We start from the raw sequence: 23,796 nt of genomic DNA, 5'->3' as shown, positions 1-23,796 counted from the left end.
GGAAGAAATTTAATTTAAAGAGGCTGTGAAAGTGTAAAACTGAACCAACAGAAAAAGAAGCGACAGCTGGAAGGGTGAAAAGTGAAAGTGACTGGTCATTGAGGCAGGACTCCCTCACACACACCCATGTCCATGCAGTTCGAGATTCAGAAGCAAAACTTGCTGCGAGAGGGAGAAGAGGGAGAAGCAGAGTGGACACAGGCAGACTCTTGACTTTGGGGACCTGGGAGTCATCTGGAGCAATTGAGGACTGGGGTGGGACTTGGGAGCAGAATGGTAATCCCCTGAATTCTCATAAAAACAGCTTGGAGTGGACAATCCCTTCAGCCTTCAGGGATGTTGGTTGTCACGACCCTTAAAAAAAAAAACTGGAAGCTGTCTTCCCCAGAGGAAAGGAGATCTGAAGGAGAGAAGGGGAGAGAGAAAGAATAAGAAGATATTAGAAAAGGTTTTGGTTGCAAATTTTAAAAAAAATAGCCCAAACCAGAAACTTATTGGAAGGACCAAAAATGTGACTCAGCAGTAAACAGCACGCTTCAAACATAAGAAGACTTGAGCTTGCACCATCCCCCAAAACCTTACTTGGGCTAAATTAAACCATGAGCGAGAAGCTGCAGAGATACAGAGTTAAGGCATTTGCCTTGCATGCAGCCAGCCCCAGCACAGCATACGGTTCCCCAAGAATGACCCGGAGTAATCCCTGAGCACTGCTGGGACTGCTGGGTGTGGCCCATCCACTCCCCCCTCCCCCCGCCACACTGCAAAACAACCTTAACGAAAGCATGGAAATCCCTGAGGGGGGCCTAAGCCAGCACGAGGAACAGCTCTCCCAAGTGAACAGTCCCTTTAGACAGTCCTGCAGCAGGGTCTGAGAGCCTTTCGGCCCCACAAGACCAACTCTGCATGCCCAGCGGCTTCATATTTCAGTCCTAAGCAGCCAAGATCAGGCTGAGTGCCAATCTGACTGGACAGCGGGGCTGGTCAAGCAGGTTTGCTGAGAAACAGTCTGAGGCAGATGGCTAAGGGATGCTAAGGGTAAGATATTCCCAGGGAACAGGGGTCAAACTGCTACCCAATCCTTGTCTGTCTTGGAGAAGGGAAAAACGGGGGAGGGGGGGTAATGGGGGGGAGAGACAGAAAAAAAAGGGGATTCCTCCCTTGACTTGGTGTCTCCAGTAAGTGATAATAACTCACTGCATGGACTCATCTCAAATGGCAACTGAGAGAGAAGGAATGTGGGAGTGACCAGATGTCCACTGCCACATGGATGCATCAACAGAACAGGAAATGTACATGCCACAGAATATTGTTAAGCCTTAAGACAGAAGGACATGTTAATCTATGGAAGAATCAGTGCAAAGAAACGAGTTGAAAGGGTGAGGACTGTGCAGTTCCACTGTGATGAAGGACACAGAGCAGTCACAAGCAGAGAGAGAGGAGAATGGCAGTCACCAGGGGATGGGGAGACAGAAGACAGGAGGTGGTCTAAGGGGTAAGGAACTTAAGACTGGGAAGATGAAAAGTTCTGAAAATGGGTGGCAGTAAAGAAATACACAACAGAGTGGATATCCTGGATGCCACTGACCACCGAAAGCTAATTGAAATGGTTCATCTCTGGAACACAACAGAGAGCTTAAAGGGTGTGTGGACAAACTTTGCATTCAGGAAATGCCAGTGCAATTCCCAGCACAGCACCATCCCTCAAGCACTGTTAGAAGTGACCCCTCCCCACCCAGCAAAGCAACCAGAATAGCCCCTGAGCTGGGTATATCCCAAACCCCCAAATAAGCAAAGTAAGAAAAGTCAACTTTATATTACATGTATTTTTCCATAAAAATAAAATGATAGAGCAAAATGCCCAAACCGCAGAGACAATAACAATGAAATCAAGAAACTCAAACTTTAACAACCAAACTTAGTAAGGTGACTGTCAAGAGGGCAGCTGGAGGGTGGTGGCAGGGAGGGATCTGGGAACATTGGTGGAGGGAAGATGACACTGGTGGTGGGATCAGTGCTTCAGTTTTGTGTGTCTAAAACTCAACTGTGAATAACTTTGTAGATCACGGTGCTTTAATAAAATAAACTTATAAAAGAAAAGAAAAAAATGCAATGAGACAAGGAAATGAGTACAGATGTTAAAACAAAAGGGTCTGTTAAGTAAAGAGAAAGCAAAAAGCATGTGTACATTTGTACGTCTGTGATGTACACAAGGACTTTGCTGGTAGAGAGCAAATATTCTTTTTAGCTCAATAGAAACCTGTACCTGATGATTCTATGTCCTGATACTTGTCTTTCAGGCTTGCACAGGCCATTCATTCCCTTGTTAACTTGAACTTTCTTTGGTTTCCTGGAAAGCCCATAAAGCATCCCACAAGAGGCAGTTATAGTGCCTAAAGCTTAAGTGTCAGCCACATAAAAATTCCCAAAGCTTCATAACTAAAGAAACCTTCCCCTCTCCTACCTCTTCTCCCCATTACAGTCCTGAAGAATTCAGGAGCCAGCAGCCCTGGGCGAGGGAGCAGACCAGGTTCTTAAAGACTGGCTAGGCTGGTCCAGAGGATGGTCACCACTTCAAACTGCTTGAGAATCTGCAATTGAAAGACTTTTTTTCTTTTCCCAATGCCAGGAAGTGAGGAGAATAGCTACACAATTTGCCTGACCCATTACTAAGGAGTAGGAAATGGAGTTTCAGCACATCAGATTTGAAAGGCAATGTTGATTAAAAAATACAAATAAAAATTTTAAACAACGCTGCTTCCTACTTGCATCCTGCTCAATTCTGCTTGCTCATTAGTTCACATGAGCACCCATTTAATCTTTACATTAATGCTAAAGAGAAGGATTTTGGTCCCTTTTATTTACAAGAAAACAAAGGTCCAAAGAAGCAAATTAGGTTCCATTAGTAGGTTAAATGGCCAGTGTCTAAAGCCCGTATGCTTTCCCTTATGCTATGCTCACTGTATTCATATTCAAAAATGAATATAAACACTTATAAGCCATTACATGAATATGCAAAGGATAACACCATTACAATTCCTTCTGAGAAGGAGGAATGCCTGCTCAGAAGAAACCTATTAACATGAACTACATGTAGACTGGCAACACCGCACTACATAGGACATCAGTCTGGCCTTTGCAGGGAGCCTCTCTGAGATGTGGGGTCTGAAGGTCCATCAGCAGTCAGCACGACAAGTGTTTATCAAGCTTATCTCTGAATTCCATCCTCATTTAGTGGATGAAGTGAATAACGGTTGTTGCTTTGCAAGCTTGTATGACTTCAGTGATAGATGGTCTGAACACCCAGAGGTCTGCTCCAGTCATTCATTAACTCTCAACTCCATCTTTTCTAAGCCCAACTTGGAACTTAGATATTTTTAATAGATGACAGATTTCCTTTGTCCTCTATAATGCAGTATTTATAGTCTTTGCCTCCCATATGTTTGCTTTCCCTCTTTGGATGCTAACCCATCCTCCCCAGAAAACTACCATGGAGAGGGAGGGGGAAAGTGAGGCCCTGGTGACAGTTTACTTGCCCCTCCATTGCCCCCTCAGTGTTATTCTGCCTGTGAAAGCGGGGAGTGTCCTTTCCACCAATTCTCTTGTCAAATTCACATTTCTTAAAGCCTGGGGTTCCAAACAGCCTGTAGGTGTTCCTTCCCCCCACACATGTCACCAATCTCTTAGTAACTATGTTAAATTCTATTTCCTTCCCCTAAGTGGCTAATAAAAGATCCAAGAAGCAAGGAGTCTTTCAAGAACCCAGCTCCTCCTCCCGTGACAGATACACTTAGTTCTCAGTCCTTTGGAAAAGGTGAGCATTAGAATTCACTCTTCGGAGACTTGCTTAGTCCTGCTTGAATAAAGACCTGTGGTTTTGGGTTCCGGATGACATACTAGAATCACCTGAGGGAAAGGCTGAAACATTCTTGAACATCACCCCAAATTAACTTCATCAGTACCTCTGAGGACTCACACCGGCACCCAAAATGCTTCCAAGGTGTCTCTAATATGTGGCCAGCACAGCACTCCTTTCTCAAGGCCACGCTTATGTCCAGTGCATGGAGAAATCAGTGCCGGACAGTGAACTTGTTATTTATCTGAGTTCAGGGATATAACATCATATATGTCTTTAAATGCATTTGGATTCCTTGGGGGGGGTATTTATAACTACTCCTTTTCAACACACTTGCTCAATGAGAGAGGTGGTGCCTGGTAACTTTCTGCGCAGATGCCTCACATATCTCTACTGTAACAAGTGCCTGGAGGCTGGTTCCTCTGAGTAGCCCTGCTGGAATCTTTTCCACATGTCCACAAATCTCTAGAATCCTTCCTTTCCTGTAGCCTGGAATTTTGAGCCTGGGAATTTAATTAGAACATTTACCGTTACAGCTCTCAGTACACTATCAAATAGATTGTCATCGCTCACTGTTTCATTTACTACTTTACAAGATTTGAACAGTGTTTGCTATTCAGTGCATCTTGCTATCTGATCTTTACAATGTACAAACACTGGCTTGGAAGTGATGAAGGCCTCAGGGAAGCCAGGTCAATGGTGCAACACGGGGTCTGCCTTCCCCTCCCCCTCCAATCTCTTTCATTCTCCCATTGATAGAAGATTATGAGCAACATCAAGACAGGTCATTTCCCGCCACTACTACCCTGCAAACCAAGACCATTGTTAATAAAACACATCTTTTCCCCTGGATCTTGAATGCTTTGCTGGGATAGAGAGGATAGTTTTTAAGTATTCCAGGGAAGGCTTAAAACTTCCCTGGACCACTTACTTCACTGTAATGAACCAACACTTTAAATAAAAGAAAAAAGAAATTAATATACTGGAGGAACTGAAGTAAAAAAAAAAATCACTTTGGTGGGGATGGAGAATTTGTGCAGAGATTAAGGCACTTGTTTTGCATGAGGCCAACACCCTCTGATCCTAGGCACCATTTATAATCCCCTCAAAATTGCCATGAGTGACCCCTGAGCATGGAGCCAGGAGCAGCCATAGTTCAAAATCCAGACGTAGTTCAAAATCCCCCAAAGAAATAAGCACTTTAAGAAAAGGGAGAGAGGGAGAGAGCAAAAAGAATTTAGACAGATGCATGAGAAAGGAAATCTGCATTTGGAACCTTGTTTTATGCCCTGGAATGCTCTCTGTCCATCTAACAATGAGTCCTGACATACCCATGGCTTAGTGGCCACGGTTTTAAATGGATCACAGAGCATTTTCCATAAGACTGCTGTGCAATTTAAATGTGATGTGTGCACTTGGCAGTGTCTGACACTGAGTTATTCCTCTGTTCATTCACTCCTCTAGCCGGTGCTTATTGCCAGGCATTGTACAAGTCACCAAACACGTGGAGGATGCCAAAGCACACATGACTCCTGCTCTCTCATGGAGCTTAGAGTCATAAAGAAGATGTAGAAAAGAAATCACAGACATAAATGAGTAGAGAAATACATAACTACAAATGGAAATAAAGTAGTATGATCAAACTTAATGTAAATATCATGTTCCACTGTGGCTTGACAACCAAGAAAATGAGGGAAATCTGAGGAAGAGGGAAAGAGAGCAGTATAACACACTTTAAGGAAGGGTGGGTTCCAGACTAGAATGAACATTAAAACAGTAAAACTGTTTCCTGACCTCCTAAGGAAAATGCCATCTCATTTACAAACCTAAGCAAAATAATGGCTAAACTTTTGAAGAAAGGGTGAACTGAGGACAAACTGTCCTTACCTCTAAGATTTGAGAAGGATAGGCATTATTGTCCAATCCTGAGCTTTGGCACAGTTTCAATAATACAGATACCTTTATTCTGCTGGAAGAATTACTTTCTTTTAAAAAGAAGGGTTTATGGGCTCTGAGAGATAGCTCAAAGGACTAAGAACATGTTTTGCAAGCTGGAGGTCCTGGTTCTAGCCATGCCACTTCACGGTCTCCTGAGCTTCAAGAGGTCAATCTCTAGGACTGTTAGGTGTGACCCCAAAACAGGAGGAGAAAGAGGAAGAGGAGGAGGAGGAGGAGAAGGAGGAGGAGGAGGAGGAGGAGGAGGAGGAGGAGGAGAAGGAGAAGGAGAAGGAGAAGGAGAAGGAGAAGAAGAAGAAGAAGAAGAAGAAGAAGAAGAAGAAGAAGAAGAAGAAGAAGAAGAAGAAGGAGGAGGAGGAGGAGGAGGAGGAGGAGGAGGAGGAGGAGGAGGAGGAAAAAGAAACAGTTTAAGAATTAACTTGATGTCAGGCAAGGGAGAGGATATAGCTGAAGAGTGAAGAATAAGAGGAAAAAATTTTAATTAAGGCATTAATTCAATTAAAACTAGTCTAAATCAAAAAGAAATATACTGACTTATATAAGAAACAGGTTCAAGTGCTGGCCCTTACTTTCGGCCCTTGTATAAATACAAGTGGTCCACGGCCATCTGTTCTTGACTCACTTTCCTTTGCAATAGCTCTGTTCTTGGGCACTCTCCTTCCAGAGTAGAAAAGACCCATGAGGCAGGCATATTACTTCTTATTTCAGATCATGAGAGGCCTATTCTCCCAGGGCTCATGTTAGTTGTCAAAACAGGACTCTAAAGGATGTATACTTGGATACACCTATACCCATACTTGGGATAAACATCTAATTCTGAACTAATTATTATTGTACCAGGTTGGGTCACAATATCCTCCTGTGTAGGGAAGATGCAACTAAGACATAACAGATCAGATCTGAGAGAGACATTTCCAAAAGAAAAGAAGAGAGAGAAGAATGAGAAGGCTGGAGGTCACACATTATTGGTAGATATTTTTGTAATTACCATAAGAGCAATATAAAACAACTTGAAGATTTCTTTTTGTCTTTTTCATCAACCTTTTTGTGCTTCTACTTCAGATTTTATTTTTTCATTAAAAATGTCTTACTGGTTGAAGTTCTATTAATGGTGTTTTTTCTCATATATAATTCCAACCCTATATCCATCAACCTTGCTCCCACCTCCCCAGGGACCTCAATCCCCCTCCTTTTCAACCCCTCCCAACTTGAATATTTTAAGCAATGAGGTCAGATGATCAGACTTAAATTTCGGTAAAATGATCCTAAGCTATAACATGGAAGACAACCTGACAAACACAATAAATATAAAGAGACTAACTAGGATCCTTCAGGCTAGAGACAGTAACTTGGAATATGCCAGCAAACACATGGTTATCAATAACAAACAGAATAAAAGTATTTTAGAGGGTAAAATCAAGTCGTTGGCAAAAATTGCGAATTGAAAAGTAAAAACCTAATAGAGCCAACTCATAAGGAACACCATGAATGTGACCTTGAGCATAACGTTTTGGTTACTTTGGACTCATCCAAGTAAAATGACAAACAGGAAGCTAGTGATGTATGTATAAAGTTAATAGAAACTACATGAACTGGAGATGTCATTCTGGAAAACATTAATCAGTTCCTGGAAGTCCAAGTCATGGTATAGATGAGACTGAGAAGAGTGTGAAGAAGACTATGACTCAGCAAAGAAGAAATGCATTGCAACAAATAAATGTTTATACAGCTTAGGAAAATCAGACTGATTCTGCTCAGATTTCTATTTTTTCCTTTCTTATTTGCATGTCTTCCTTTTGTTCTATACACTCACCTAGAACATGCTTCCTAATTTGGCCATTTTAATGGGAACGTTTTCACAGATTATTTTAAATTGCTACATGAGCAACAAATTACAAAGATTGAATATACACATATAGAGGTTATTGTTGTAATCAAACAAAGCCTGCAACAGTGTTAATCAGGTGCATATTTTAATGCCATGCATAATTTCTATTATGGAGCATACAAATTAGCCTCAAATGGTAGGCAGTTCACAAAAATGACTGTAATCAGAATTACTACTTCAGCCAAATCAAATAAAATTTTTAGGTTTTCTATTTTTACTTGATTAGTTCTCAGAATTTATCATCTTTGTTACTGCTGCCTTTTTCCCTATGCATTGCTCTACTGTATACCTGTTTATACATGTACATACGCAGATCCTAAACATTAAGAACAGCTACAACTGCCTTACTTCTAGTGTCAATTTAGCATAGCACAGTAAGCTAAGATAAAATAAAGATAAAAATGATCTGAAAGTAGTCATATTGGCTTACGATAACAGATTGTACAGACAGATAAATCAAGTCATAGAAAGATTCATAGAAAGATGGAGAGAGAGAGAGAGAGAGAGAGAGAGAGAGAGAGAGAGAGAGTTCCTATGTGAGGCTCTACTCTTTGTTTTCTTTGCTCTGGGAACCAGCCCAATGAAATAATCCCTTTTCTGGATCATACCAGCCATTATGGCAGATGGAACAGAGAAAGAACATGGACTGCCATATGCTAGGCTCTGGAACATTATAGAAGTGACATCAACCACTTACATTCATTCCATGGGCAAGTTGTATGACTAAGCAAGCGTCAATGCAAGTTGTGTTACTAGACAGTGCAACGAGGAAGTAAATATTATTCCAGGGAAATGGCAAATACTTTTTAAAAGAGCACTGTTTGGGGGATACCTAGATTACTCTTATCCTAGATGACAGAAATGAGAAGAACAGAAAAGGAAAGAAATCAAAAAGGGAGTAAGAAACAGCAAACAGGAGCTAATGGGGAAAAGGGGCAAAAGCCTTGGGCACATTGGCGGCACAGAGGTATATTATTGGTATATATTTATACCACAGAGCCAAGACGCAAACTCCTGCAACCAAACTAAAAAATGTGCCTGTCAAGGAGGCAGTCTGGGAGGGTAGCAGAAAAACTGGGCTCTTGGTGAAGGGATCGACACAGTGTAGACCTGAAACTCAACTATGAATGGCTTTGTAAACCACAGTAAAAAAATTAATGGTTTTTTAAAATGAGAATAGCCAGTCATGTGTCCCATTCTGTAACTTATCCTTTGCGTACCATAGAAGCTTTTGTTCTTTCGTTTACCGTCTTCTCTCCGGTACCTTTAAACCAAAGTTACACTTGCTCCCCAACTCAGCTGGCTATCCTGTAACCAAACAGTTTGTGCCAATAGGAATTCAGGATCATGAAACTATGGGATTGGTTGTCCAGGGATCACCAAGATGGTGGCAGTTGATGCCATGGTGACAGCAAGTGGGATGGTGAATTAGAGAATACAGCAGTGAAGATACAGAGAAAGGGATCAAATTCATGGCTAATATTTAGGGAGCCTGGCAAACTACCGAGAGTATTCGATATGCCAGACACAGTAACAACAAAGTCTCCAATGGAGACGTTACTGGGCCCGCTCGAGCAAATCGATGATCAACGGGAGGGCCTTTACTTAACTTTACTTTATTTAGGGTCTGTGATAAATGATGAATAAGTAGGTTGTTTTCTTGGGTAGCCTATGTTAAGGAAAATATGTATTTTCTATATAAAAGATGCATTATAGACAAACATAGCTTTTCCCATAATTCATATAAGGTAACAAGCATTGAAGTTAACGCTCAAACCTGCATTACCCTACATGCTTTACTTTAGTTCCTTATCACTATCTCCTACCCACCTAATTAAATCCCCCTCCTCACTATGCTTAAAGGATTCAACGCCTCTGGGAGATGATTTTATTTGCACTGAACCCCTTTTTCTCGATGCCTATTGGTCCCAAGGGATATATTCCTTTTTTCAGGTCTAGCCCTTCTACATTGCTCAGTTGGTTTATAGATAACCATCTCTGGAGCAAGACATCCTTCAGAAAAACACCCAAAGATGTACTGGGTCTGGAAACAGGTGTGATTTATATCACTTCTCAAACCAGTAAATGACTTTTTTGTGAAAGGGTAATAGTGATATATATTAAGACTTGGGTTTTTTTTTTCAGGGAAATGTGTTATGAAACAATGCAGCCTTGGGACAAAGACGAGAAGAAAATGCTCTCTCTCTCTCTCTCTCTCTCACACACACACACACACACACACACACACACACACACACACACATTAGAAAACAACAAAGGAGGGTCAGAAAGGGAGGCCAAGCACATGCCATCTGCCTGCAAAGGGTGTTTATTCTCTCTCTCTGGTTCCCCCCATCCCCTCTTTGTCTAGGCTGTTCACTGGGAGGGCATATTAGCACATGGTATAAGGGTATAAAGTAGGAGATTTGAGCCTAGAGAGGTGAATAAGCAGAAACGGTATCAAAAGATTGGCCATAGAATATGACAGTCTGTTATCTGAACTGTTTCTTATAGCTTGTCCAGCCCAGTTTTAGACTGACCTTAATTCTAAATACCTCAGCATTTTCTATTCACACCAGTACAGCTCACTTGGAATTCTTGCCTGACCCTGTTAGGATTTTTCCTAGGATTCTCACTTCTCCAGGTAGATCCTGGTGTGTTTGTTTTATACAGGAAAATTATTGAAGGGGACTGACTTTTGACAGCCCAATTTGTGACTCCTGAATGATGCTGACAATTCTCAGATTAGTCTGGTACTTCTGTCCAAAGCTGTTAGACCCCTGGCCAATTGTCTTTTTCACGTGTATAGCTAGATGACCTGAATTTTCATGTAATTGAGTTCCTCAGACAGAGCAATTTTATAGATCCATTTTAGACATATGACTTCACTAGAGATTAGTTTATAGAAACACTATTTTGTTTTAAAAAATACAATTCCACGCCTTTAAATTAGAAAACCTTCAAATTACTGTGTGAGAAAAATCCTCCCATCTGTTAAAGCAATTTCCATCAACATCCAGTTGTGTTGCTTGTAATTTTTCTAATACTGTCCACTTAAGAACAAAATAAGAAGCACCCGGAAATGCTGATTCTCATTTTCATCAGTAGCAAAGGTCAGTGCTCATTTCATCTAATTCCCCTTCTCTGGGTTGGAAGCCTAATGTTGCTACACAATTGGGCAATTGAGTTATACAAATGCAGTTCCTTGGCCATAAAAATCTAAAATGATCGATGGTGGATTTCACATTAATTTTTAAAGTGCTCTGATTGCTCTAAGTTATTAGAACATTGTGTCAAGTCATCTCTGAGACAGACATTATCCTTCCAATTTCCACTATTCTCTACTCCGTGGATCATCTGATACGTTGGTTAATTTTAGAAAATCACTAGGTAGTGCAAAAGCATTTTGCAATTAAGTATCTGTCTGTTTTTTATTTTTCCATATTGCTATTTAAATAGTCAAACTCAGTTCTCCTTTAACACCTGATTGGATGGGCAATCTATTTTCAGAGATCTCCCCTGAATAGCCAGAGGGGTGTGATGACGAGAAAGTCACCTTCAAAAGCATGAAAAAAAAAGCTTATCCCAAACAATCAGACTGCCAACCTTCATACTGTCAAGTACTTGAGCACAAAACAACAGGAATATGGTCTGAGTGAAGATTACTATTTCTTATTTAAATATCTTTGGGTTCAGCAAAGTCTCAAGGAACAGAATCCAGGGATATTTGCCATGGATAATATGGAGATGGTGACTGTTAAGTCACTGACTTTTCCAAAAGTTCTCAGGAACCTGGTTCTAATCTTGCCATTTCTAAATGCTGAAACTGAGCCCAGGAAGGCCAGGGTAACATAGGTAGCTAACTCCAGATCCAAGTTGATCCCTGCTGCTGGAAAGTCTAGCTCCAGCATCACAAAGGGTTTAACTGAAATCCAACCTTACTGCTTATTCATTGTATAGTGTTGTGTCAATTTCTTAGGCACCTTGAACATGCTCTGTTTCTGTCTCTGTGTGTCTCTCTCTATCTCTCTCTTTCTCTCTCTCCCCCCACCCTCTCTCATAACATAATTAAGCTGTGTGAAAAATACGATCTTAGGAATTGCTTCAGAAAAGCAATTTCTTATATTGAAAACCTGTCATAAAATAGCTATGTGAATGAATGAATGAACAAATTAATGATAAAGTAGTCAAAACAAGGGCAATCGAGATAGTACAGTGAGTAGGATACTTGCCTTGCACCAACCTGGGTTCGATCCCCAGCAGCCCATATGGTCCCCTGAGCACCACCAGGAGTAATTCCTGATTGCTGAGCCTGGAGTAACTTTGGATGTGGTTAGCATCGCCAGGTGTGGCCCAAAACACACACAAAAAAACAAACCAAAAAGATAAAGTAACCTAAAGGACTGAAGCCTGGGGACTACATGTGGTGTGTATTGAGGGGAGGGGTACATGTGGGGGGAAACAAGAGTAATGTTCAGAAGCTTTAGAAAATTGTCTATAATTTGAACCAACCCAAGTAAATTATTCTCTCAGGAAAATATGTCCTCATCATCAAGTAACTTGAGTGGGAAACTGACACATCTGTGCGCTGAACCACAGGGAAGGGCATAAGGTGGCCGTGCCCACTCTGAGAACCCAGAATCACCCCAAGCCCTTGACAACTGTGGCCTAACTGCATTTCTGGCACTCCTCCCTTCCACCCACACCTCAGATTGTGCTGGGGCAGGAAGAGTTCCAAACTTAAGCAGATCCTTCTGAGATTCAGCTGGTTGGTTAGTTCCTGCCTTCAGTTCCTCTCCTCCAATCTCTCTCATTACCTGGTACACCTGTGAAAAAAGCCTGAAGAACAATAAGAGACTTTGCAGACAAATCTCTGAACCAGAAACTGTCATATTGACCACTCCCTAGTCTCAGAGCCTGTTAATCTGTGTCCATTCATCAGCCCTGGCCATCTCTTTTTATTATTTTGTCTTTCTCTTTGCCACTGGAACTGTAAATTTCACACCAGTTTTGGAGCTGTCTAACCAGCACAGAACTAATCCCCTTCAACTGTTCTTGATTCCAGAGCCTTCATTTTGACTTTGGCACTAAAATTGTGTCTACATCCAAGTCCTGCTATTCCCTTTCCTCCAACCTGGATAATAGTTTCCTACTCTGAACTCATAACAATGTAAAATGAAAACTAGACTTAGCCTCCCTGAGACCAAAACATGGCCATGACAGGGCTTCTTACTTGTTTTATCTATGTCCCCAACGATTTGAACAAATTGCTTTCTTTCCAAATACATGTATATAAAACTTGCTTACTTTGCAAAATCATGTAGACTGCAGTAAAGTTTCCACTGACTGAGAACATGTCTTGCATGCACTAGACCTGAGTTTCATCTGCACCACCATATGTTCCCCTAGCACTGCCCCTGAGTACTAAGTCAGAACTGGGCAATTTGGTGTGACCAAATCCCAATTCCCACTCTCCAACCCTACTCTAAAACAATGAGAACAAAAACATACAAAAATCCATAAAATCTCCTCTCTTCAGAGAGGTTTTCCTCGCAGTGTGTAAAAAGGAGCACAGCCCTTCTCATCCTTTATCCCCTGACTCTGTTCCATTTTCTCCAAAGCTCTCATCCTGACCAGGAAATATGTAACATCTGTAAATTCCCTTGTTTCTTACTAAGTACAATGACTATAGAATTTAATGAGAGGAAATCTTAGTCTATTTGGTTCTCTGTCATCTTTTAGGTGCCTAGAACTTCCTGATGCACAAAAGTAAACCACTATGTTTAATAAATGAGTGAAAACTCTTGTTTGAAGAGTCAGAACACGAGTCCACTGCTTTGATTTGCTGAGAGCCCGAGTAAGCAGCCTAGGTGGTTACACAACTTGAACACAAACCTCAATCATAAATCAATATTAGCAGGGCAGAGAGAAGGTACGAGGGTAGAGCACTTGCTGTGTACCCAATCCTGGTTCATTCCCTGACACCCACTATGGTTCTTGGAGTCCAGCCAGGAGTGATTTCTGAGCACTGAGCCAAGAGTAAGCACTGGGCACTGCTGAGTGTGACGAGAAAAAACAAATAAATATTAGAAAATATCCTACTAGTCGATTTCTCAATTTGCCCCTCCATGGTAGAGAACCCCTGATGGCAAAATTAATTCAGTTTTTTTTCCACTGCTTAGCAGACATAAATCATCATTTGTTATAGGCAAGTAGAAATCTGGCTACTTTTTGGGATACACTGAATGTAATTCTGGCTTATCTGTTCAGATGAGCAATAATAAACATATATACCAGTTGGATGGAAAATCAAGATTTGTAGTTTCTTAGAGTCAATATTGATTTCCACTTCCCCTCAACAAATTTCATTTCTTTGGTCAGCATATTGTCAGAGTTGTCTCGCCAATCACCAACATCTGAAGTCAAAGTGAGAATTATGACTCTGTCTTCCCAAGGCTCCCCCCATTCAGAGAGGGCACACTCTCAGGGAGACATTCCTGCCCTGGAGGAAATCACTGGACTGGCAGGAGCACATGGGCAGGGTCACAGAGACCCATAGGCAGATGCATAAATCCTTCCTCTTTGCAGGCATTCACTTCTTGACAGCATTATATTCATTTTGCTCAAAACAGCGAAAATCAGTTCCTCACTGAAAAGGGGGAACAAACCAAATGACTTATGTGATAGAAACTGTGAGCATTACAGTTAAAGACAAAACATAAGGTGCATTTACAGCATGATTAAAATAGCTAGAAAATATATACTTTAATATAAATATATTTTTAAAATTATATTCTATAAAATGCTATAATTTATCAATTATATAATCAGAGGCATGGTTTTTTTTAAATGAAAAATATATTATTGATTCAGGGCTTCAGAAATAGCTCTGAAAGCTGGTGCACATGCTTTTGCATGCAGAAGATATTAATTAAAATCTCTAACACTGAGATTTCAAGCCTGCTCGGATTGGGACTGGACTTCCTCCACCCAGCTCCCAAGAATTCCAATAGCTTGAGAGTCACACCCACAAACTTACGTGGCACCATGTAATCTCATCAACACTCAAGACCCAGAGACTATAAAATAAAGCTCCCGGAAGAGAGCGATGCAGTATTTCCTGGAGTACGTGGCCACATTCGCGGCCATATTTGCGACCTCTTACACTCTAGCCCACTGATGTACCCAGGTTAGCACACAATTGTTTGATTTTAACATACTTGCTTGTATTCTCTTATATACTGGCTTAAATGGCTCCAGAATGAAATACAACAATCTTCACACACTTCCCTCTTATTGTGGTGGGAAGATGCTCACTGGCGGGGTGGGTGTTTGAATATTACCGTGAACTACTTAATGAAAATAAAATGTATAATAATTGCAAATAAATAAATAAAAATTAAAGTAAAATATCTAGTACCATATGGTCCCCCACCCAGGAACCACTGATCGAGAACCACATCACCAGTCCTCATCATTGCCATCACCATACATCCACTTGTACAGATAGACCAAGTAACACCAGGAGTTTTACCCTGTGTTTTCTGTGCATTGCACACTATTCCAGAAAATCTTGATTAAATTAAGCAAATTACACGAAAGAGGAGTGTTGGCAAGCTAAGTCAATTCTTGGTTTTAGGAGTATTGTCTTTTATATTTACCCGCTGTGATTTCTATTTGGGTAGAAACTTCCAGGTTGCAACAACCAATTGGTTATAGCCATCAAAAATACAATATGAAATGAAACAAATGTTATTCTATAAAGGTGAAAGAGACACTTCATGGAAGTATGACATTCTTGGTAGTGACAACACATATTGAATGCAAAGCCATCACAGGCAGTATTCTGGAAGACAAGAATGTCTTGGAGTAGAGGTGGAGGAGGGGCTGAAAAGAATATCAACCTTCCACAGAAGAACCAGCTTTTTCAGGCAGGGAAATAGAATAAGCTGCAATCACTCCTCCTGGCATCTCTCAAGTCTGGGTACAGAAATCTCCTCTAGAGGGATAATTTACTTTGGGAAAGAGACTTTTCAAAGTTTCACCAGGCTATGGGTTTAGAAAGTCGTTCTGGGAGGATTAATATTCATAAACAAATTATTTTGAAGTGATTATTTAAATTGTGTTTCTCCCGGAATTAAATATTTGAGTGCAGAAACGTTAATGAATTAGAAGAGTGTCGTGTTTTGTAACACTTGCTGTTTGAAATGTACTAAGAAGTAGGGAAAAATCTTAATTCTTTCCGTTGTGAGCATGTCTAAAACATATAAAAAGTAGCAGCCTCTTAATGTGGCCCTGGGAGAGACTGTTTGCAAAGGAGAGAGTTGTCAAGTCTATATGAGAGAATGTGTGTTCTGAAGGACAGAACTTTTAAAGTAGCCCAGCATTCCAAGTGCAGTCATCATCAACATCTGGTATAATCCTCATCATCTGGTCATCTTTATCATCATCATTGTTGTCATCCTGATAATCCTCCTCCTCATCATCCTCAACATCATGATGATTCTCCTCCTCTTCCTTCTTCTCCTCCTTCTCCTTCTCCTCCTCCTCCTCCTCCTCCTCCTCCTCATCATCATCACAGGGGAAAGGAGCACTCTCATACAAGACCACCTTCTTCCCAGGAGATTCCTCTGCTGGCCACATTTGAGGTCCCCGTTTTCCACCTGCAGAGCTGCTCTCAGGTAAAAATATTAGGTTGTATTTTGTGCGAAAGTCCTGAATTCCCCCTAACTCAGCCCTAGGGACCAGGGCTCCAGCCATAGTGGGTATGTTCCCTGCTGAGTCTGGGGCAGATGCAAGCTGAGTTTCTTGCTGCTGGACCAACTCACAGAGGTCTTTGGCTTCTGGGAAGTGAGGGTTTGATCCCCTGAGCTCACAAGACTGATTTGGGGATCTAAGAGCCTGACCTCCCTCATATCCAGGTGGGACACCTCTACACCTCTGCATATAATCTGGATTCCAGAACTCAGGGCTCAGGCTTGAGACTACATCCTCTCTGGGCTCCACCCTCCTTATTCTCTTTGCCTCCTTCCTTTAGGTGTTGCCCAATGAACATGTTGTCACTGGGACTGTGATCAGAGAGCCTGATCATGACAAAATCCATTCCCTCCCATGGCTGGAACAGACAAGAACTGGTGACAGGGCTCGACTGATGGATTGCCACCATGGAAAAATCCCTAAAACAATTCCTCCCCGCCCAAAAAAAAAGCTCCACCAAACTGGCAGCACAGTTTCCATGGTCAAATGCAGCCACCAGACTTCTCCTTACTGGAACCCAAATAAGCAAAGGCCTGGAGTTCTGCACTGCTGTGCTCTGCCTCTGGTTCCTCCCTACCCCCCACCCAAAGAAAAACACATGAGGGAAAGATGAGCCATCTGAATTTTGGATGAACCTCTGTTCTCTTAGTACATCAAAACAATTCAAAGTGACATAGAGGTCAAGTACATAAATCAGTTTATCCTTATCTTTTTATCCCTATGTGTTGAAAAGTGATTTTATGACCCAGTGCATAATGCCCCTCTCTTTTCTTCAAAAAACCAAAGTCAGATTTGGGAAGGAGAAATGAAGCTGAACTTCCTAACAAATGGTATGTGTGCAGATGTGAACAGCAGAGTTCAGAGGCAGAGTGATGCAGGGGACAGAAACTAGGCTAACCTGGGAACTCTTAGCAATACCCTGACAGCACCCAGTCCTTCTTCCCACCCCACACACCCCTATAAATAGCTTGAATCTACTTGAAGTATTTGCTTCATCTTTCCTTCTTAAATATAAGCTTCATGCCAGCAAACAGAACAATATGGTTCTATTTATTCAAATACATGTAACCTCCTTACCTCCAATCATCTGGTTATCAGCAAAGTATTCAGATTCAGTGTTTCCGTCCTTGAGACACAAGACCAAGCTCTACTGTCTGTCAAATCACTGAATCTGAGTGTGTTACTCCACCTCCTTAGCCTCAGTTTCCTAATAAGGAAAGTATGGGTTATCAATGTGCATACTTATAGTAAATAGCAAATGAAATGAAGCCCATGTGCCTAGAATATCATAAGCCCTCAATAAATGGCTGCTTGACTATTGTTTTGTTATGGTTGCACTTCATAGAGACTCCATTACTCAGACCGAAAGAACCAAGATCCTGCTTACAACCATCCAGTCACACACCAAATATTCATCTCCATGCTCTTCAGCACCTCCGCCTTCCCTTCCACGTTTACTGCACCAGACCAGAATCTCCCTACCTCACTACAATCACTTGTGTTTTCCCAAATGCAAGGAACACTTCTTTCTCCATCTCATTCACTTCCAAGGAATAAGATCCATGGAGGTCATCTGAGTAAGCAGTTCTCTGGATGATAAGTGAGGGCACATAGGTGAACCCAGTGGCCCTGGAGCTGCCTGGTTAGTGATTTACAAGATGCAGAGGGCGGCAGGGTCAAGGGCAGCAGCAGCACAGGGCACAGAGCCTGTATCTTCATTCCTTAGGCCCCGGTGAAATGTGAAGTGTGCCTTGCTTCTGCCTGGCCACACACACCATCTCCTGCTGAGCTACAGCAGCTGTTTCCAGTGTGGAAGGGGTGACCACCTAAGATCTCAGACTGGTGTGGGACTGGCAGACCCAGGAGTGACCTTGTTGCCTTATAGAACCTTTCAGTAGCAGAAGCCTCTTGTGAGCACATTTCCCCGAGTCTGCTCACCACGCCCAACTGCAATATTGGGTGGTGGGAGCTTGTCGCACTGCAGACACCATTGTTCTTTTCATTCATGGTGAAGATTTCCTGAGAATATTCATTAAATATTGAGCTAGAAGTCCGCTATCAGTTTTGATGCCACAAGAATACCAGCAAAGCAGAATAATTTCTAGGCTGATTTGATTATTAGTGGTCTGAAAACATATGTTATTGAGTATATTTACCTAGCAGACATGGGGGAATTATATGGCCATTAATCCTACATTCTTCAGGATACACTTCCTGAGGCAGAAGTTCTTTTATCACGTCTCTGATTGCAAATATGCTATACCATCGCTGCCGAAGATTACTGGGGGATGAAGACGTTAACTCTTTAATTGAGCAGAGCAGTCCCTAGTTCGTGGCAGAAGGCTTCCCTCCCCCTGCCCTCCCAGCAATGCTTTTTTAAAAATCCAAGGCTTTGGGGCTGAAGAGTTAGCACAGCGGGTAGGGCATTTGCCTTGACGTGGCCGACCCAGGTTCGATTCCCAGCATCCCATATGGTCCCCTGAGTACCACCAGAAGTAACTCCTGAGTGCAGAGCCAGGAGGAACCCCTGTACATCACCAGGTGTGACCCAAAAAGCAATATATATATATATATATATATATATATATATATATATATATATATATCTCCAAGGCTTTGGGAATTGAAGCCTTCTGAAATGCACAGTAGTATGTCACATGTTAAACATTAGAAAAGTTTAATTTTCATTTAGTGCCTCCTGAAACCCTGTCTTCCCCAATCAGCTTCCATTTCATTCTCATGACAGAGAGGACAAAATAGAAGCATAAAGGGAGTCAGAACAATACTGGCCACATACGTAGGGGTGGGAAAAAATTCAAATGATTCAAGGATGCAAACGTTCAAAACTGGGGTTACTATTCTCACTTTCCACACTGGAGAAAGTGAACATAAAGAATTCTTCCTGGCCTAAAATAGAGAGGTGTTTGGAGATAGCAGCAAGGGTGGATGGGTGGAACATTGAGGCAGTGGTGGAGGGAAATGGACACCCCGTTCGAGCATTGGAAGGTTGTATGCATGAAACCCTACTGACAGGACTGTAAATCACAGTGACTAAAGAAACAAAAATAATGCTAAGAGGTAACAAGCAGGGGTGAGGGGTGGGGGTGGGGGGACAGGAGGCAGAGAGATAAATGAAATCCAAACACTTTTCCAGTATTAAATTCTATATTTTGACAATAACTCTCCATCCTAAATACTAAAGGATTGCATAGAAATCTCTCCAAAGATATTTCACCAAATACTCATCTAAACTATAACTTTTCTCCCACTTCAGTCTAATACTCCAGATAAAAAGTGTTTCTTCATCAAATAAGCTTTGAGATCACAGTATTTTATAAGCTGTGCTTGGATCTCCATAACTCATAACCTAAGTAAAGATTGAGAAAGTCTTTATGAAGTGATCTGTTTAATTTTGGATTGTCTAAATTTATTTTACAAGGCATCTTTTGTTGAGTTATGCTTATAATGGACTACAAATTCAGCTCCAAAGAAAGCTCTTTTAGGACATATGCTATCATTACATTAATGTGGCAAAAAATAAAAAAATATCATCTCTCATCATTCATGGGGAACACTTGAAGAATCAATGAACTAGATCAACAAATGAGCAGTTGTTTGGGGTTTTTTTTCCTTTTTTGGTTTTTGGGCCAAACCCAACAATGCTCAGAGCTTACTCCTGGCTCTTCCCTCAGCAATCCCTCCTGGGGCTGAGGGGACCATATGGAATGCCAGGGATCGACGCCCAGTTGGCCACATGCAAGGCAAATGTCTACCCACTGTACTACTGCTCCTGCTTCTTTGTTCATATTTCTTAGACAAACTATTTTTCTGATTTCCCCAATTCAATCTGTTGTGATTAAGGTATATTCATATCCATGTTGTCTGCAAAACTGCAGGAACCAGCTGCTGGACATGATGACAGCCCCTCCCTTTTGCACACTGCCCTTCCCAAGTGATGTGTGGTCCAAAGCATGACTTCTGGAGCATGTCTAGAGTTACCATGGCTAGTTCTGGACAAGTACTACATAGATGCACCTGGTCCTGCTCTGCAGACCCACAGATCACAAATGTCTCAGATAGTTCTCCCCTTCCAGTGATAAAATTGGATCCATTTCTCATCTGTCATACCCAAAGTAGAAACAGACAACAGGCCATCTGTTTCAGTTCTCCAAGTTCTTCAGCCTCAGCAGGATGAACCATCTCTGCTGTTCATTGTTACCATGGTAAGATGTCCCCATGGTAACCATGAACTGTGTGGCCTTGGAGCTGTCCATTTACCTGCCTGAGTGACACCCTGACTCGGCCCCAACAAACTTCACTGATTTGGGGGCTCTTCCCTAATCTGAGACTAAAGAGCTAATGCAAATGCTTTGTATTTCCTGGCTGTGCCTTCCTTGGGCTCATTTAATGCATTTTATGGCCCATGTGTTCTCTGCAAGTAGCTGGATCTGTTCTGGCCAAGTGTGAAGAATAATTAAGATCATTTAAAATCCAATGGAGTGTTGAAACACATTGTCAGAGGACCTGGAGCACTGTAAATGTCTTGTTACCTCTGACATGTAAGAGGGCATGTGTGGCTCTGTTCACTCCCAACAAAATTCTCAGGCTGGGACTCTTCATACACCTCTACTTCTGTCGCAGGATCTGCACAACACACACATGCACACACACACAAAAACACACATACACACTCCACTCACATACACATGATTAGGGTGTCATAACAGTTTATCTGTCTGACGTTAATGAGACTGATGCTTGGAATGTGCTCACCAGAGCCTTGACTCTCTTTTGGCTGCCCCATACACGGGCAAAGGGGAAGCCAGACACACTATTGAATGAAGAAGCAACACCCTCAGCAGCCAGACCAACAGCACAGGTGCCTCCTACCATGGGGCTATATGCTTCCTTCCTTCTGTGGTGGGCCTGGCCTGCAGGTCTGATAAGCTACGAACATGTCCAGAATAGGCCTTCCTGAGACATGTCATTGTGGCATGATCATGATTTCAAGATAAACCAAGTAAAGGACTCGTCTCCGCAGAAAGATTTGACCAAAGTGGGCAGGATAGAACTTTTGGTGTTGTTGATCATGTTTACACCTGAGGCCATGTGAACCTGGGGAGAAACTGCTACTGTTACTCTTACTGTTAAAGAATTTAGACCTTCTGACTTAGGGACAGCACTGGAGACAGATCTGATATAGGAGATATCTTTTGAGCAACCATCCAAGGCAAGGTTTTGTTCCAGGAAGACGACCCTGCTGTCCCATGAGACTGGCTCTCTCCATGATGTCCCAAGATCAGGCCCTGGTCCTTAGCATAGAGATTAACCCCCCAAATTGTCCATCCCTTTTGCAGTCATGGAAATTAAAACAAGTCTCTGCTTCTAATCTGCCTGATGTTAATCTGTTTGCTCATTCTGCCTGGGAAGGAACCAAGATGGGTGGGAGGATTTTCAGATTCACAAGAAGCTTTTTACCACTCCCTTAGCTACACAGAAGAACAAAAACTGGGGGCGTTGCCTACAATTAGTATTTTTACCAAAGATTACCTTTCTCGCAGAGAAATCCAGCTACGAGGTAGGACAAATGTCTAATTGCGGAAAAACTATCATGTAAGTGACCATTTTCTCACCATGAGAGCCAGCCTCCTCTTCTTGAAGTTCCAGACCCTGTCCCATCCCTGAGCCCAGGATAGAACTGCCCTCATTCTGCCCCGTTTACTTCAGAATTTACTTCCAGGTAGATTCTCCAAGTGTCTGTAAAATGCAATTTAAATCTGTTCTTTTCTTCTGCTAATCTGTCTGATGTTAATGTGCCCACTCAACCAGCCCGAGAAGGAGCCAGAGGGAAAGTGGAACACTTTCTCCCTGGCTCTGTTCCATCTTCTCCTGATCGGCCCTATCAGGAGCCCTAGACTGCAGAAGCCCCTACTCCACGCAGCTGGAACCAGGAGATATGGATGTGGAAAGTCTTGGCTACGCATGAGCTTTCAGCAAGCAAGAACTCTTTGTTGTTATTGCTTTACATATATTGGTAATTCGTCAACCTGTATTGACTATCTTAACTACAGTTCCTATAGGGTGTCGCTACAAGACCCCATTTTACATTTCAGAAAATTCTGAGCTTAGAGAAACATTTTATTTCTCTTAAGCCGTATGCATATTGATTAGTAAAGGTAAAGGTCAAGCCATGTCTTTATGAATGCACGGCCCATGTTCAAGTCTCTTTATTATACTACAGGCTCCGATACTGCCTGATTCAATGGAGGTAATACCTCTTACCTCTGTATTGGGGGCGGCGGAGGGGGGGGGAATCCTGCTACTTCGTAGCCACCCTATGGATTATGTGCTGTGCCAAAATATTTCCTGACTTGTTATTGCCCTCACTTCTATGACTACCCTATCCTCAAAGAGAGTTTTTTGCCCAGATCTTGACCCTTCCTGACTTTTGCAGCCTGCTCTTGTTGACCTGACCCTATCCAAATAATCTGTGCGGGTCTCATGGAGGGATTTCTTATAATTAAACATAATATGATAGTATAAAGACTAGATTTGACCTTGACTGTAATCAAGAAGTCCAACCTGTATTGCACGAAGCTGACCTCAGCACCCTATGTGGTCCCCTGAGTGCTTCCAAGAGTGATCCCTGACAGGAGCAAGGAATGATCCCTAAGCACAGCTGGGTGGGCCCATAGAACAAAATCCTAAGTCTCAACTTGCTGGGAGTGTTCAGTGGCTAGGGTGCAGAGCTGGTATGTGCCTGACCCAGGTTTGATTCCAGCACCATATGGTTCCACAGCATCCCCTGGAAGCCTCAGCAGTGCTAGGGTGGCTTGTATATCCCCAGCACTGCAGGGTGGGCACTGCATGGTGTCTTCAGGCCTGTGTGCAGCAGACCTCAAATATGCACTCACAGACCAGTGGGCCACGCAATCCTGGAGCTGAGGGCAGCGTTTCCTAGCAACAGATAAGGAAACAACTCACTTTCAAATCCCGCCTGTGAGAGCTTAAAATTCCTGATTAGGCTGACCATGGCATGTTGTCTTGTATTGCCTCTCTAGTGCACACAATTGCAATAAAGATCGCTGGAATTTCTTTTTTGGCCTTGTGTCAATTTCTATTTATGCAGAAAGCCGAGAACTCTGGTATCTATAATAATGACACCCATTTACCAAAAAGACATGCTTGTCATAAAAAAAGCAGGATGAATAAGGAACAATACACCGACTACTGTGGACCATTTCACATGAGCATGACTAGGGAAACTTACTTTGGCATGACACTTCATGGCTAAACAAGTCAATATATTATCTCAATATGAACAAAGAGTTAAGGCCCATTT

The sequence above is a fragment of the Sorex fumeus genome, unplaced genomic scaffold (genome assembly GCF_029834395.1).
Source record: "Sorex fumeus unplaced genomic scaffold, SorFum_2.1 ptg000169l, whole genome shotgun sequence".
NCBI lineage: Eukaryota > Metazoa > Chordata > Mammalia > Eulipotyphla > Soricidae > Sorex > Sorex fumeus.
This window is presented reverse-complemented; position numbering follows the sequence as displayed.